Source organism: Panulirus ornatus, chromosome 40 (assembly GCF_036320965.1).
Source record: "Panulirus ornatus isolate Po-2019 chromosome 40, ASM3632096v1, whole genome shotgun sequence".
In the NCBI taxonomy this organism is placed as follows: Eukaryota; Metazoa; Arthropoda; class Malacostraca; order Decapoda; family Palinuridae; genus Panulirus; species Panulirus ornatus.
Genome location: NC_092263.1, coordinates 5,219,047 through 5,234,964, shown reverse-complemented (window position 1 = coordinate 5,234,964; position 15,918 = coordinate 5,219,047). Strand labels below are relative to the sequence as shown.

The following is a 15,918-nucleotide window of genomic DNA, read 5'->3' as shown; positions in this document are numbered from 1 at the left end:
TCTTTGATCCATTGTCTCAACTCCGCTACTGTCTCTAAAGTCTTTTATGGATGGCTTTGTCAAGTATCTCTACAGTGATTAAGGGGGGTCACGTGGCGGGGGTTGACCTGGGTAGCTGGGTGTGTCTTGAACAACTTTTTATGTTTTCGTGTTTTGTCAATTCGCTCATAATGATTTGGTTAATGCTAGGATGGGCTTTAAAATTGCCTGGGGACAAATTAAAGTTCTTAGTATTAGCAATTAAGACAGATTCAATGACGTTACGTGTGACATAATCAGCAGAGGGGTATAGAATAACGGGATTTTCAAGATCTATGGCCAGGGTGATCATTTTCATGACAATGTTTAGCGATCGCATTTTTGTGGTCATCCCTGCGTACTGCATGACGGTGCCAATAACACATCTCCGTTACAGTTTTACCAGTCTGGCCTATATAAATATATTTACATGACTTGCATTTGACGACGTAAACACTCCCAATTGTTGCATGATTTGGCCTACTATTTATTAAGGTCTTACTGATGGTGGTATTGTACTGGAGAGCAACATTACAAGCATCGTATTTTAGAACACGTCTTAGATTAGCTAAGTTGGGAGAACAGGGCAACACTAAACATTTAGACTTATCCTTATTTGTCACATTTTTGTTACAAGAAACATAAAATGTCTTCCTAGCTTTCCAGTAAACTTTGTTCACAAACCAATTGGGATAATATAACTGCCTAAAGATACCTCTTATATTACATCTACCAGGTCTATGGGATCACATATCCGTAGTGCTCTTAAAAGCAGATATAAGTACAGACATTTTCATATAAGAATCATGTACTGAGAAATAATGAATATAGCTCTCAGAGTTGGTAGGCTTCCTTTGAATTTTAAGAACAAATGAGCAGATCAAGAAAGAGCAATTTGCCTTCTTTTTCCCATTCCATCTTGAATTTGATAGTTGGGTGGATGTTATTTAATTCATTAAAGAAAACATCACAATCTTGGAAGGATGGCCACAAGGACTCTCCCTTAACAACGGTTATGTATATACACATCAGACTGTGTTTGGTGTATACATTTTCTCAGTATTATTCTATCATTAAGCAAGTGTTCAAACAGTTGTCCGTGGTCCATTATCTATTACACTCCAGCTTTCCCTAACACAGAGGCATCATCATCAGTAATCTATAAAAAGAGAAAGAAAAAATGCGTCACAAAACCTGGGTATGAAAATAAACCTCAAACAAAATATAAAAACACTCGGAAAACACACACACACACACACACACACACACACATACACACACACACATACACACACACACACACACACACACACACACACACACATACACACACACACACATACACATACACACACACACATACACACACACACACCACACACATACACACACACCACACACATACACACATACACACACACACACACACACACCACACACATACACACAGACACACACACCACACACACACACACACAAACACAAAAACACACACACTACACACACACACACACACACATACACACACACACATACACACACACACACACACACACACACCACACACATACACACACACACACACACACTACACACACACACACACACACACACACACACACACACACACACACACACATATACACACACACACACACACACACCACACACATACACACACACACACACACACACACACACTACACACACACACACATACACACACACACATACACACACACACACACACACACACACCACACACATACACACACACACACACACACACACACACTACACACACACACACACACACATACACACACACACATACACACACACACACACACACACACACCACACACATACACACACACACACACACACACACACACACACACACACACACACACACACACACACACACACACACAGACCAATTCCACAATCATACAGGATCTATTTGTTATCATCTTACACAATCTATACACAGGCTTTAATATGGGTCAAAGGTCAACAAGGGTTACACAGCTCTCCACCCCCCACAGCCTGCAGGTCCACATAGCCCCCACAGCCTGCAGGCCCACATAGCCCCCACAGCCTGGCTGACCGCAGCCTGCAGGCCCACATAGCCCCCACAGCCTGGCTGGTCTGGTGTGGTGTTCAATGTGGACTAGTTTACTGATGATGTATTGCTGGTGCCTTGTGTGTGTGTGTGTGTGTGTGTGTGTGTGTGTGTGTGTGTAGGATATCAAGATATCAGGTGTTTGTGGTCAAGATATCAGGTGTTTGTGGTCAAGATATCAGGTGTTTGTGGTCAAGATATCAGGTGTTTGTGGTCAAGATATCAGGTGTTTGTGGTCAAGATATCAGGTGTTTGTGGTCAAGATATCAGGTGTTCACTGTGTGTACCAAAGTCGCTTCCCTCATGAGTCGGACTCTCCCACGGAATCCAGTGACATGTGTGGCCACAGCTGCCCCAGCTGACCCACGTGACCTCTCCAGCAGCGGGCACCCCTCCACCACCACTCCTCACTACACCCTCCCTCCCTCCCTCCCTCCCTCCCTCCCTGGGCCAGTGGCCAGGCTCGGCTGCCCTCCCCAGCAGTGACCACACTACATGTATGACCCAGGACCCTGGTGTGGCCCCTCCCAGGACCCTGGTGTGGCCCCTCCCAGGACCCTGGTGTGGCCACTCCCTCCCTGCCAGGACCCTGGTGTGGCCCCTCCCTCCCTCCCAGGACCCTGGTGTGGCCACTCCCTCCCTGCCAGGACCCTGGTGTGTCCCTCCCTCCCTGCCAGGACCCTGGTGTGGCCACTCCCTCCCTCCCAGGACCCTGGTGTGGCCACTCCCTCCCTGCCAGGACCCTGGTGTGTCCCTCCCTCCCTGCCAGGACCCTGGTGTGTCCCTCCCTCCCTGCCAGGACCCTGGTGTGGCCACTCCCTCCCTGCCAGGGCCCTGGTGTGGCCACTCCCTCCCTGCCAGGACCCTGGTTTGGCCCCTCCATCCCTCCCAGGACCCTGGTGTGGCCACTCCCTCCCTGCCAGGACCCTGGTGTGGCCACTCCCTCCCTCCCAGGACCCTGGTGTGGCCACTCCCTCCCTGCCAGGGCCCTGGTGTGGCCACTCCCTCCCTGCCAGGACCCTGGTGTGGCCACCCCGCACACCATCTTCATTAATAATCTCGACAAAACTCATTTTCTGAGTGTGGGCCGCGGGTAGAGCAGGCTACCCACCACACATCCTCCCATCAACCTTCACTACTTACTCCCCATCCTCACTACTTACTCCCCATCCTCACTACTTACTCCCCATCCTCACCACTTACTCCCCATCCTCACCACTTACTCCCCATCCTCACCACTTACTCCCCATCCTCACTACTTACTCCCCATCCTCACTACTTACTCCCCATCCTCACTACTTACTCCCCATCCTCACCACTTACTCCCCATCCTCACCACTTACTCCCCATCCTCACTACTTACTCCCCATCCTCACCACTTACTCCCCATCCTCACCACTTACTCCCCATCCTCACCACTTACTCCCCATCCTCACTACTTACTCCCCATCCTCACCACTTACTCCCCATCCTCACCACTTACTCCCCATCCTCACCACTTACTCCCCATCCTCACTACTTACTCCCCATCCTCACTACTTACTCCCCATCCTCACCACTTACTCCCCATCCTCACCACTTACTCCCCATCCTCACACTCACTACTTACTCCCCATCCTCACCACTTACTCCCCATCCTCACTACTTACTCCCCATCCTCACCACTTACTCCCCATCCTCACTACTTACTCCCCATCCTCACTACTTACTCCCCATCCTCACCACTTACTCCCCATCCTCACTACTTACTCCCCATCCTCACCACTTACTCCCCATCCTCACCACTTACTCCCCCATCCTCACCACTTACTCCCCATCCTCACTACTTACTCCCCATCCTCACCACTTACTCCCCATCCTCACCACTTACTCCCCATCCTCACTACTTACTCCCCATCCTCACTACTTACTCCCCATCCTCACCACTTACTCCCCATCCTCACCACTTACTCCCCATCCTCACTACTTACTCCCCATCCTCACTACTTACTCCCCATCCTCACTACTTACTCCCCATCCTCACCACTTACTCCCCATCCTCACCACTTACTCCCCATCCTCACCACTTACTCCCCATCCTCACTACTTACTCCCCATCCTCACCACTTACTCCCCATCCTCACCACTTACTCCCCATCCTCACCACTTACTCCCCATTCCTCACTACTACTCCCCATCCTCACTACTTACTCCCCATCCTCACCACTTACTCCCCATCCTCACCACTTACTCCCCATCCTCACCACTTACTCCCCATCCTCACCACTTACTCCCCATCCTCACCACTTACTCCCCATCCTCACCACTTACTCCCCATCCTCACCACTTACTCCCCATCCTCACCACTTACTCCCCATCCTCACCACTTACTCCCCATCCTCACCACTTACTCCCCATCCTCCCCATGAACAGCACATCTCCCCAACATCCCTCACGACACATTCCCCACCCACACCATGTGGGCTCATCTCCCCATCCTCTCCCACCACACCCCGGCTATCCTCCCCCACCGAGAGGTTTATCTCCCCATCTGGCTGGCAGGAGGTTCATGGTAGCTTCTACGCATCAGCTGATCACCAGACTACACGAACACCATGACGTAGCAGACACTTAGTGACGTCACGAACATATGACGTAAGAAGGTACCCAGTGACATCATACAGGTCATGGTGGAGAGTCATGGTGGTGACCTCAGACTACCATGATGGTGGAGGGTCATAGTGGTGACCTCAGACTACCATGATGGTGGAGGGTCATGTTGGTGACCTCAGACTACCATGATGGTGGAGGGTCATGGTAGTGACCTCAGACTACCATGATGGTGGAGGGTCATGATGGTGACCTCAGACTACCATGATGGTGAAGGGTCATGGTGGTGACCTCAGACTACCATGATGGTGGAGGGTCATGGTGGTGACCTCAGACTACCATGATGGTGGAGGGTCATGTTGGTGACCTCAGACTACCATGATGGTGGAGGGTCATGGTGGTGACCTCAGACTACCATGATGGTGGAGGGTCATGGTGGTGACCTCAGACTACCATGATGGTGGAGGGTCATGGTGGTGACCTCAGACTACCATGATGGTGAAGGGTCATGTTGGTGACCTCAGACTACCATGATGGTGGAGGGTCATGGTGGTGACCTCAGACTACCATGATGGTGGAGGGTCATGGTGGTGACCTCAGACTACCATGATGGTGGAGGGTCATGGTGGTGACCTCAGACTACCATGATGGTGGAGGGTCATGGTGGTGACCTCAGACTACCATGATGGTGGAGGGTCATGTGGTGACCTCAGACTACCATGATGGTGGAGGGTCATGGTGGTGACCTCAGACTACCATGATGGTGGAGGGTCATGGTGGTGACCTCAGACTACCATGATGGTGGAGGGTCATAGTGGTGACCTCAGACTACCATGATGGTGGAGGGTCATGGTGGTGACCTCAGACTACCATGATGGTGGAGGGTCATGTTGGTGACCTCAGACTACCATGATGGTGGAGGGTCATGGTGGTGACCTCAGACTACCATGATGGTGGAGGGTCATGTGGTGACCTCAGACTACCATGATGGTGGAGGGTCATGGTGGTGACCTCAGACTACCATGATGGTGGAGGGTCATGATGGTGACCTCAGACTACCATGATGGTGGAGGGTCATGGTGGTGACCTCAGACTACCATGATGGTGGAGGGTCATGGTGGTGACCTCAGACTACCATGATGGTGGAGGGTCATGTTGGTGACCTCAGACTACCATGATGGTGGAGGGTCATGGTGGTGACCTCAGACTACCATGATGGTGGAGGGTCATGTTGGTGACCTCAGACTACCATGATGGTGGAGGGTCATGGTGGTGACCTCAGACTACCATGATGGTGGGCACATTATCATCATGTGGGATGTGCCTTTCTTCATCTCTCCTCACTCCAGCTGTACATTAAGCCGGTATTCCAGTCTTATTGCTCAACTTCTGACCACTAACACCTCCCAGTGAGCACGTACGTCTGTCTTCCCCCAACCTGGCCTCTTTATCATCTCTACTGGGTCTCAGGGGCTCCTCTCTAACCCCGACACTCATACTGATTCCCCTCTTGAAAGCAGGCACCCGCTTCCCAGTGACATTCCCCCCCCCCCCCCCCACATAAGAAGGTACTGCCAGGCTACTATGGTCGAGCAACGTGGGTGTTACTGATGTGATATTCGACTCTACGTACAGCGCTTCACCCTCATCTTCTCTTGCTTTGTTTACAGCCGCCCAACATGGTCGTCGTCTCTACCAGGTATTTCTTGCTTTATTCACGTACACGTTCGACCAGTCGTGTCCATGTTCGACCAGTCGTGTCCATGTTCGACCAGTCGTGTCCATGTTCGACCAGTCGTGTCCATGTTCGACCAGTCGTGTCCATGTTCGACCAGTCGTGTCCATGTTCGACCAGTCGTGTCCATGTTCGACCAGTCGTGTCCATGTTCGACCAGTCGTGTCCATGTTCGACCAGTCGTGTCCATGTTCGACCAGTCGTGTCCACGTTCGACCAGTCGTGTCCACGTTCGACCAGTCGTGTCCACGTTCGACCAGTCGTGTCCACGTTCGACCAGTCGTGTTCACGTTCGACCAGTCGTGTCCATGTTCGACCAGTCGTGTCCACGTTCGACCAGTCGTGTTCACGTTCGACCAGTCGTGTCCACGTTCGACCAGTCGTGTCCACGTTCGACCAGTCGTGTCCACGTTCGACCAGTCGTGTCCATGTTCGACCAGTCGTGTCCACGTTCGACCAGTCGTGTCCACGTTCGACCAGTCGTGTCCACGTTCGACCAGTCGTGCCCATGTTCGACCAGTCGTGTCCACGTTCGACCAGTCGTGTCCATGTTCGACCAGTCGTGTCCATGTTCGACCAGTCGTGTCCATGTTCGACCAGTCGTGTCCATGTTCGACCAGTCGTGTCCATGTTCGACCAGTCGTGTCCACGTTCGACCAGTCGTGTCCATGTTCGACCAGTCGTGTCCACGTTCGACCAGTCGTGTCCATGTTCGACCAGTCGTGTCCACGTTCGACCAGTCGTGTCCATGTTCGACCAGTCGTGTCCATGTTCGACCAGTCGTGTCCACGTTCGACCAGTCGTGTCCATGTTCGACCAGTCGTGTCCATGTTCGACCAGTCGTGTCCATGTTCGACCAGTCGTATCCACGTTCGACCAGTCGTGTCCACGTTCGACCAGTCGTGTTCATGTTCGACCAGTCGTGTCCACGTTCGACCAGTCGTGTCCATGTTCGACCAGTCGTGCCCATGTTCGACCAGTCGTGTCCACGTTCGACCAGTCGTGTCCACGTTCGACCAGTCGTGTCCATGTTCGACCAGTCGTGTCCATGTTCGACCAGTCGTGTCCATGTTCGACCAGTCGTGTCCACGTTCGACCAGTCGTGTCCACGTTCGACCAGTCGTGTCCATGTTCGACCAGTCGTGTCCATGTTCGACCAGTCGTGTCCATGTTCGACCAGTCGTGTCGACGTTCGACCAGTCGTGTCGACGTTCGACCAGTCGTGTCCATGTTCGACCAGTCGTGTCCATGTTCGACCAGTCGTGTCCATGTTCGACCAGTCGTGTCCATGTTCGACCAGTCGTGTCCACGTTCGACCAGTCGTGTTCATGTTCGACCAGTCGTGTCCATGTTCGACCAGTCGTGTCCATGTTCGACCAGTCGTGTCCATGTTCGACCAGTTGTGAGGTTAGGTGCCGTTGTGTGTGAGGTCAGGTGTGGCAGGCTAGGTGTGGTCAGGGACCAAGACTCAACCTGGCCAGCGTAGGGAAGTGTCTGGCGGTGACTCATGATGGTCAGCAACGCTAGCTCCACCTCTGAGGTTTGTGGAGAGAACCTCCACGCCAACCCCAGCCCTGGGAGGCTGCCAACCCCAGCCCTGGGAGGCTGCCAACCCCAGCCCTGGGAGGCTGCCAACCCCAGCCCTGGGAGGCTGCCAACCCCAGCCCTGGGAGGCTGCCAACCCCAGCCGTGGGGCCAGGCTGCCAACCCCAGCCTCCCTGGGAGCTGGGGTTGGCAGCCTGGCCCCACAGTTATCATGTGACCCAGCTTGTGTGATGTAGATGATGTTTTCATCATACGTATGATGAATACAATGTTGAGTATTATGTAAACATGTGTAACAATTACATATTATGTAAACATGTGTAACAATTACATATTATGTAAACATGTGTAACAATTACATATTATGTAAACATGTGTAACAATTACATATTATGTAAACATGTGTAACAATTACATATTATGTAAACATGTGTAACAATTACATATTATGTAAACATGTGTAACAATTACATATTATGTAAACATGTGTAACAATTACATATTATGTAAACATGTGTAACAATTACATATTATGTAAACATGTGTAACAATTACATATTATGTAAACATGTGTAACAATTACATATTAAATACAACATCTGATGTTACTGTTGCTCTCAGTGGGTCGCGTAGACAACCTCATCCAACACATACACACACACACACGTCTGGCAGCATCTGTTTCTGTGATCAGGTCACCCATCACTCTTCTCTCTTCCACTTTACGTAGATTTACAGCCCACAAGCCTTTGCCTCTGACTCAGCTCATAATGGTTGTTAGTGTGTCCAACGACCAAGGAGCAGCTCTCGTCTGTTCTCAACTGCCTCCCTCAACTTATGTCGCAACAACTGTTGTAGTCACCCTCACAACAGTTGTTATCCACATGTGTTTCATCCACCTCCATCATCCTTAATGTCTCTATCCTTATCTTTATCTTTATCTTTATCTTTATCTTTATCTTTATCTTTATCTTTATCCTAATCTTTATCTTTATCCTTATCTTTATCTTTATCTTTATCTTTATCCTTATCTTTATCTTTATCCTTATCTTTATCTTTATCCTTATCTTTATCTTTATCTTTATCTTTATCTTTATCTTTATCTTTATCCTAATCTTTATCTTTATCTTTATCTTTATCCTTATCTTTATCTTTATCTTTATCTTTATCCTAATCTTTATCTTTATCTTTATCTTTATCCTTATCCTTATCTTTATCTTTATCTTTATCTTTATCTTTATCTTTATCTTTATCTTTATCCTAATCTTTATCTTTAACCACTTCACTGGAAGTTCTTCCCCTCGCCTGCCTGGCCAGGGCCCCGAGTTGTGCCACAAGTGTCCTCCAATTCCAAACTCATCCCGAACATCCACCCAGGGAAGGTCGAATCTGGGTCTTCAAATTACGACGTAAGGGGCGTTATCCAGGGAGCCACAGCATGCATATATATGTGGTCATTAATGTGAGGCTACCTCACTACTCACTACATGAAGCCCACCAGCACTCACTACCTCACTACCTCACTACATGAGGCCCACCAGCACTCACTACCTCACTACCTCACTACATGAGGCCCACCAGCACTCACTACCTCACTACCTCACTACATGAGGCCCACCAGCACTCACTACCTCACTACATGAAGCCCACCAGCACTCACTACCTCACTACATGAGGCCCACCAGCACTCACTACCTCACTACCTCACTACATGAGGCCCACCAGCACTCACTACCTCACTACCTCACTACATGAGGCCCACCAGCACTCACTACCTCACTACCTCACTACATGAGGCCCACCAGCACTCACTACCTCACTACCTCACTACATGAAGCCCACCAGCACTCACTACCTCACTACTCACTACATGAAGCCCACCAGCACTCACTACCTCACTACATGAGGCCCACCAGCACTCACTACCTCACTACATGAAGCCCACCAGCACTCACTACCTCACTACTCATCATACGAGACCCACCAGGACTCACTACTGACCACACGAGACCCACCATGACTCACTACTCACCACAAGAGACCCACCATGACTCACTACTCACCACACGAGACCCACCATGACTCACTACTCACCACACGAGACCCACCATGACTCACTACTCACCACAAGAGACCCACCATGACTCACTACTCACCACAAGAGACCCACCATGACTCACTACTCACCACAAGAGACCCACCATGACTCACTGGCTACTCACCTCCCTCCTCCGTTCTGCGTCACGCAGCGACTCTGGCTGTGACAAATGCCTGACTCAGATAGATTTATCGAGAGTTTTTTTCATAATTGATCATGCCAGGTGGACACTGCTAATTATTACTAGTGTCAACCAGTAATTTATACCAGTGGGTGTCCAGTTCCATGGGGGGGGGGGGGGCCACTTGCCCACTATCGTTCACCCACTGAAAAAGTCTTGTTCCGTGTGATACATACACCCACTGAATCATGGTAAACATACTGGCGGTCATATGTTGTATTCATCTCCACAGACGGACGTGAGGAGTGAGGGAGGTCAGCCCAGGTCAGCTGGGTGGCAGGGGACGTGAGGGAGGTCAGCCCAGGTCAGCTGGGTGGCAGGGGACGTGAGGGAGGTCAGCCCAGGTCAGCTGGGTGGTAGGGGACGTGAGGGAGGTCAGCCCAGGTCAGCTGGGTGGTAGGGGACGTGAGGGAGGTCAGCCCAGGTCAGCTGGGTGGCAGGGGACGTGAGGGAGGTCAGCCCAGGTCAGCTGGGTGGCAGGGGACGTGAGGGAGGTCAGCCCAGGTCAGCTGGGTGGCAGGGGACGTGAGGGAGGTCAGCCCAGGTCAGCTGGGTGGCAGGGGACGTGAGGGAGGTCAGCCCAGGTCAGCTGGGTGGCAGGGGACGTGAGGGAGGTCAGCCCAGGTCAGCTGGGTGGCAGGGGACGTGAGGGAGGTCAGCCAGGGACAGGAGGCTGTGTGTCGTTCATCGTCGTGTTGAAGTCTTGTTCAGCTGTCGTTTACTGATACAACCCCCCCCCCCCACGTCATTCACCCCCCCCTCATGTCACTCACCCCCTCACGTCACTCATCCTCCTCACGTCACTCACAGTCCTTACGTCACTTACAGTCCTCACGTCACTCATCTTCCTCACGTCACTCACAGTCGTAAGTTACTCATCTTCCTCACGTCACTCACAGTCCTCACGTCACTCACAGTCCTCACGTCACTCACAGTCCTCACGTCAGTGACAGTCCTCACGTCACTGACAGTCCTCACGTCACTGACAGTCCTCACGTCACTCACAGTCCTCACGTCACTCATCTTCCTCACGTCACTGACAGTCCTCACGTCACTGACAGTCCTCACGTCACTTACAGTCCTCACGTCACTGACAGTCCTCACGTCACTCACAGTCCTCACGTCACTCACAGTCCTCACGTCACTCACCCTTAGGGATGTGGGAAAGTTAACATCATAAACGGGGCATCACCTTGTGTCTGTCTCGCGCACCCTCATCACACACACGCCACGAACCCTCTCCCTCTCTCTCTCTCTCTCTCTCTCTCTCTCTCTCTCTCTCTCTCTCTCTCTCTCTCTCTCTCTCTCTCTGCCCATCGTTGTTCTCTGTGTAACTCTCTCCTCCACCCTTCCCCTGCCTCCCTCCCTCTGGGTTATCATTTCAAAGGCAGGTGACCGGAACCATAGCAAGGGTGAGGAGCAGGATCGTCTGTGCCCCTACCCAGGCCACGTCGGCCTCACTGACCCCACTCTCCACTCCCACCGCTCCTTCACGCCCACAACATCTCGGCTCTCCAATACGTAGCTGGTCAACTGTGACTGGTAACATGAAGATAACGTACGAATGATCATCATCTCTCGTGAACTTACAAACTTATTAGACCAAGACGATACATTCTTGGTCATGCAACACTTTGTTGCTCCCAGCCAGCACGACTGGATGTCACCAACGCACTTGAAACACTAATGAATACAACTGATGTTAATATCATCAATAGGTCGACAAACCTTTGATTTTTCACATCATATAAAGATTTAACATTGTTAATGTTATTCATGGGGACCTTGTTCATGTGTATATGACATTTCAACATCTAATTCAACATCAGTCATACAGGTTATGTCAGGTTGTGAGTTATATGGCTATGTAAGGTTGTGAGTTATAGAGGTTGTGAGTTATATGGCTATGTAAGGTTGTGAGTTATAGAGGTTGTGAGTTATATGGCTATGTAAGGTTGTGAGTTATAGAGGTTATAAGGTATATGGCTATGTCAGGTTGTGGGTTCGGTCTCCCACATCAGCGACAGTGTGGCACCATGACCTTGTGGGTCCGTGTGGAGCGAGGAACCCCCACACGCGTCGTGTGCCTGCGCAGTAACACACGAAAGATTGAGAGACACCGCGCAGGTGACGCTCTCTCTCTCTCTCAACATGGAAAAGTAACATCGATACAGAAACATATTAGAATCATGAATTATGACAATGTTAGAAGCGTTCACCATCATCTTCATCACCATCATACTTAACCCCTCACCATCACCCACCAAGGCAGCGCCAAACTCTAACACACAAACAACATCAAACAAAAGAATGATTAATGTACATTTTCTTATCTGGTAGCAAACAATAGCACGAAACGCCCTCACGATGCAGCAGCTGTTGTTATAACAAACACAGAATCAACGTAACACTCTCGTAATGCTGTGATGTTTTCCTTCGTCACAAAGGCAAGAAGCACAGAGAAAATCTTCCCTCATTTTTAACGTGAAAAATTCCTTTTTTATCATATCCGCATGAGTCACGCAACGAAAATAATTCTGTTTGTTCCTAATGTTTAGGGACGAAGATGTTTACCTACACCAGCCGAATGTTCTCAGAGAAAGTAAGAGCTGAGAGAACTGTGGGTCAGGCGCTGGGAATCGCTCTACTTAAGGAATGACTGAATCACAGACCATCCATCACCCATTTGGTCTCAGCCTTGCTCCAGGAGGTCGTAGAATGTGTGTGTGTGTGTGTGTGTGTGTGTGTGTGTGTGTGTGTGTGTGTGTGTGTGTGTGTGTGTGTGGAGGTCGTCAGGGGTCAGGCAGTACACCACAAGGTCAGGTCATGCCAGCCACACACCATCCTACCCTCCCTCTCTCCCTCCCACCAGATCCCAATCCTCAGTCCTGCCCAGTTAAGGGATCCGTCAACTACAATACGCCACTTGTCACCCACACACACACACCACCCCCTCCCTGCCTGCCCTCACCTCCCCACGCCCCATCTAAACTCCCCACCGCCAGCTCCTGCCTGCCCTCACCTCCCCACGCCCCATCTAACCTCCCCATCGCCAGCTCCTGCCTGCCCTCACCTCCTCACGCCCCATCTAGCCTCCTCACCGCCAGCTCCTGCCTGCCCCCACTTCTCCATGCCCCATCTAACCTCCCCACCGCCAGCTCCTGCCTGTCCTCACCTCCCCACGCCCCACCTAGCCTCCTCACCGCCAGCTTCTGCCTGCCCTCACTTCCCCATGCCCCATCTAACCTCCCCACCGCCAGCTCCTGCCTGCCCTCACCTCCCCACGCCCCATTTAACCTCCCGATGGCTGAGACACAGGAGCCATTCCTTACTAAACAGAATGAGGACGAGATCATCCACAACATCCATCAGATAATGAGGCCATGGCCAAGATCATCCATTAGATGGTGAGGCTATAGCCATAATCATCCATCAGATGGTGAGGCGATAGCCATAATCATCCATCAGATGGTGAGGCTATAGCCATAATCATCCATCAGATGGTGAGGTTAAAGCCAAGATCATCCATCAGATGGTGAGGTTATAGCCAAGATCATCCATCAGATGGTGAGGTTAAAGCCAAGATCATCCATCAGATGGTGAGGTTATAGCCAAGATCATCCATCAGATGGTGAGGCTATAGTCAAGATCATCATCCATCAGATGGTGAGGTTATAGCCAAGATCATCCATCAGATGGTGAGGCTATAGCCATAATCATCCATCAGATGGTGAGGTTAAAGCCAAGATCATCCATCAGATGGTGAGGTTAAAGCCAAGATCATCCATCAGATGGTGAGGTTATAGCCAAGAGCATCATCCATCAGATGGTGAGGCGATAGCCAAGATCATCCATGCCATCCATCATAAGATGTTGATAAGGATGTTAGTCTCGGTCGTGGACAGAGAGTTGCACCAAGTCAATCTAAGTTGTTGCACTAAGCTTGACAAGGTTAATGTAAGTTGATCCAACACCTCCACTGGTAGCACACACCACTGTGTGTGTGTGTGTGTGTGTGTGTGTGTGTGTGTGTGTCTGTCTGTCTGTCTGAGTGAGTGTGTGTGTGTGTGTGTGTCTGTGTGTGTGTCTGTGTGGTGATCACTGATACACTTCAGAAGTCATCACCAAACGCAAATATATGACTCCTCTCTCTCTCCATCTCTCCCTCTCTCTCTCATCTCTCTCTCTCTCTCTCTCTCTCTCTCTCTCTCTCTCTCTCTCAGGAACATCACTTACTAAATTCACTTTCCGTCAGGTATGGGAGAGCCTCTCATCAAAAGATATTCCACTTAAAGTTGTCATTATTATAAACACACGAACGGGGTAAATGCTGCCGTGCGGGTAGACTACTATACAAATATGTCATTAATTAATAATCATAACAAAAGAACAACTTCAGGAGGCGGGGTCTGCAGGAGGCGTGGTCTGCAGGAGGCGTGGTCTGCAGGAGGTGGGGTCTGCAGCAGGCGGGGTCTGCAGGTGTGGACGTCTCTCGGGAGTATGATGACCAATTGGCGTCCTAAGGTCTGCGAGTCATCACATTTAGTGTACAGTTACCCACCCACTTATCCACCCCTCCCTCTGGCTCACCATAACTTCTCCGGCTCCCTGCAGTTTGGACTTAAGTTTTCCCTCTTCCGCTTCCCCTATCTCTGCCATCTTGTTCCTTTAACGACTAGAGGGTGAACTGTATCCCCATCTTACTAATGAACCTTTAATGAGAACAGCTTTACCTAACCACCACTGAACAGTGAGGACCCACTGCAGGTGGACTCCCCCGCCATCACCAGGTGTCCACATTCTTCATCTTCCACCAACACACAACGTACATACGGCACTTCACCTGCCATCATAACTACCTCATGACCAATTACCACAACATGAAGAAGCGACAGCAAGCCGGCCATTGTCGTCTTCCTAAACCTGGAAAAAACCTTCGAGCTCTCCAGTCCGCTGGTGATCCTGGAGAGTAGTCGAGAAGGGCGTCCAGGGGAGGCTGATCAGGTGGATCCAGGACTACTTAACGCATCATCAAGAACGAGTACCATTCCACGGAGTCGTCTCGTCATGCAAGCCTGTCGAGGATGGTACCCCACAAGGAGGCATTCTCAGCCCAACACTCTTCAACGTCCAGATGGAGAACTGAGTGAAGTCCTCCTTCAGGACAGCGGTTAAGCTGCTCTGCTACGCCGATGATCTCCAGCTGATAGTGCGAGGACGCAGGAGATCCGCCAACGCCCAACACGCACTCAAGCTGGTTGTTAGAACGAGTGCAACAAACTGAGTCTGGAGGTCACTACCACCAAAACAAGGGCGATGGTTGACCTTCCGCTTCACGAGGCCAGACAAGATGCTCTCCATCCAGGGAACGACGGTGACCTGGGTCGACACCCACCTTGCAGTGTGGTTTGACCAAAACCTCAACTTCAGGACGCAGCTTCAGTATCACCGACACAGAACGAAGAACAAAGGAAACATCGTGAGATGGGTGACCAACTCAGCCGCTGGGGGCCAACATGGAGGTGCTCAAGACGCACTATACCATCAGATCGCTGGTAGACCACTGTGCTTCACCATTCATTGGGCTGAGGGATGACCAGGTGACCAACATAGAGGTCATCCAAAAT

General features: G+C 50.7%; 1 protein-coding gene across 2 annotated transcripts in view; it reads right to left on the bottom strand.

Moving 5' to 3' along the window:
* LOC139761327 (uncharacterized) overlaps nt 1-15,918 on the bottom strand; it is a 441,300-nt gene that overhangs the window by 255,468 nt on the left and 169,914 nt on the right. The window lies entirely within an intron of this gene.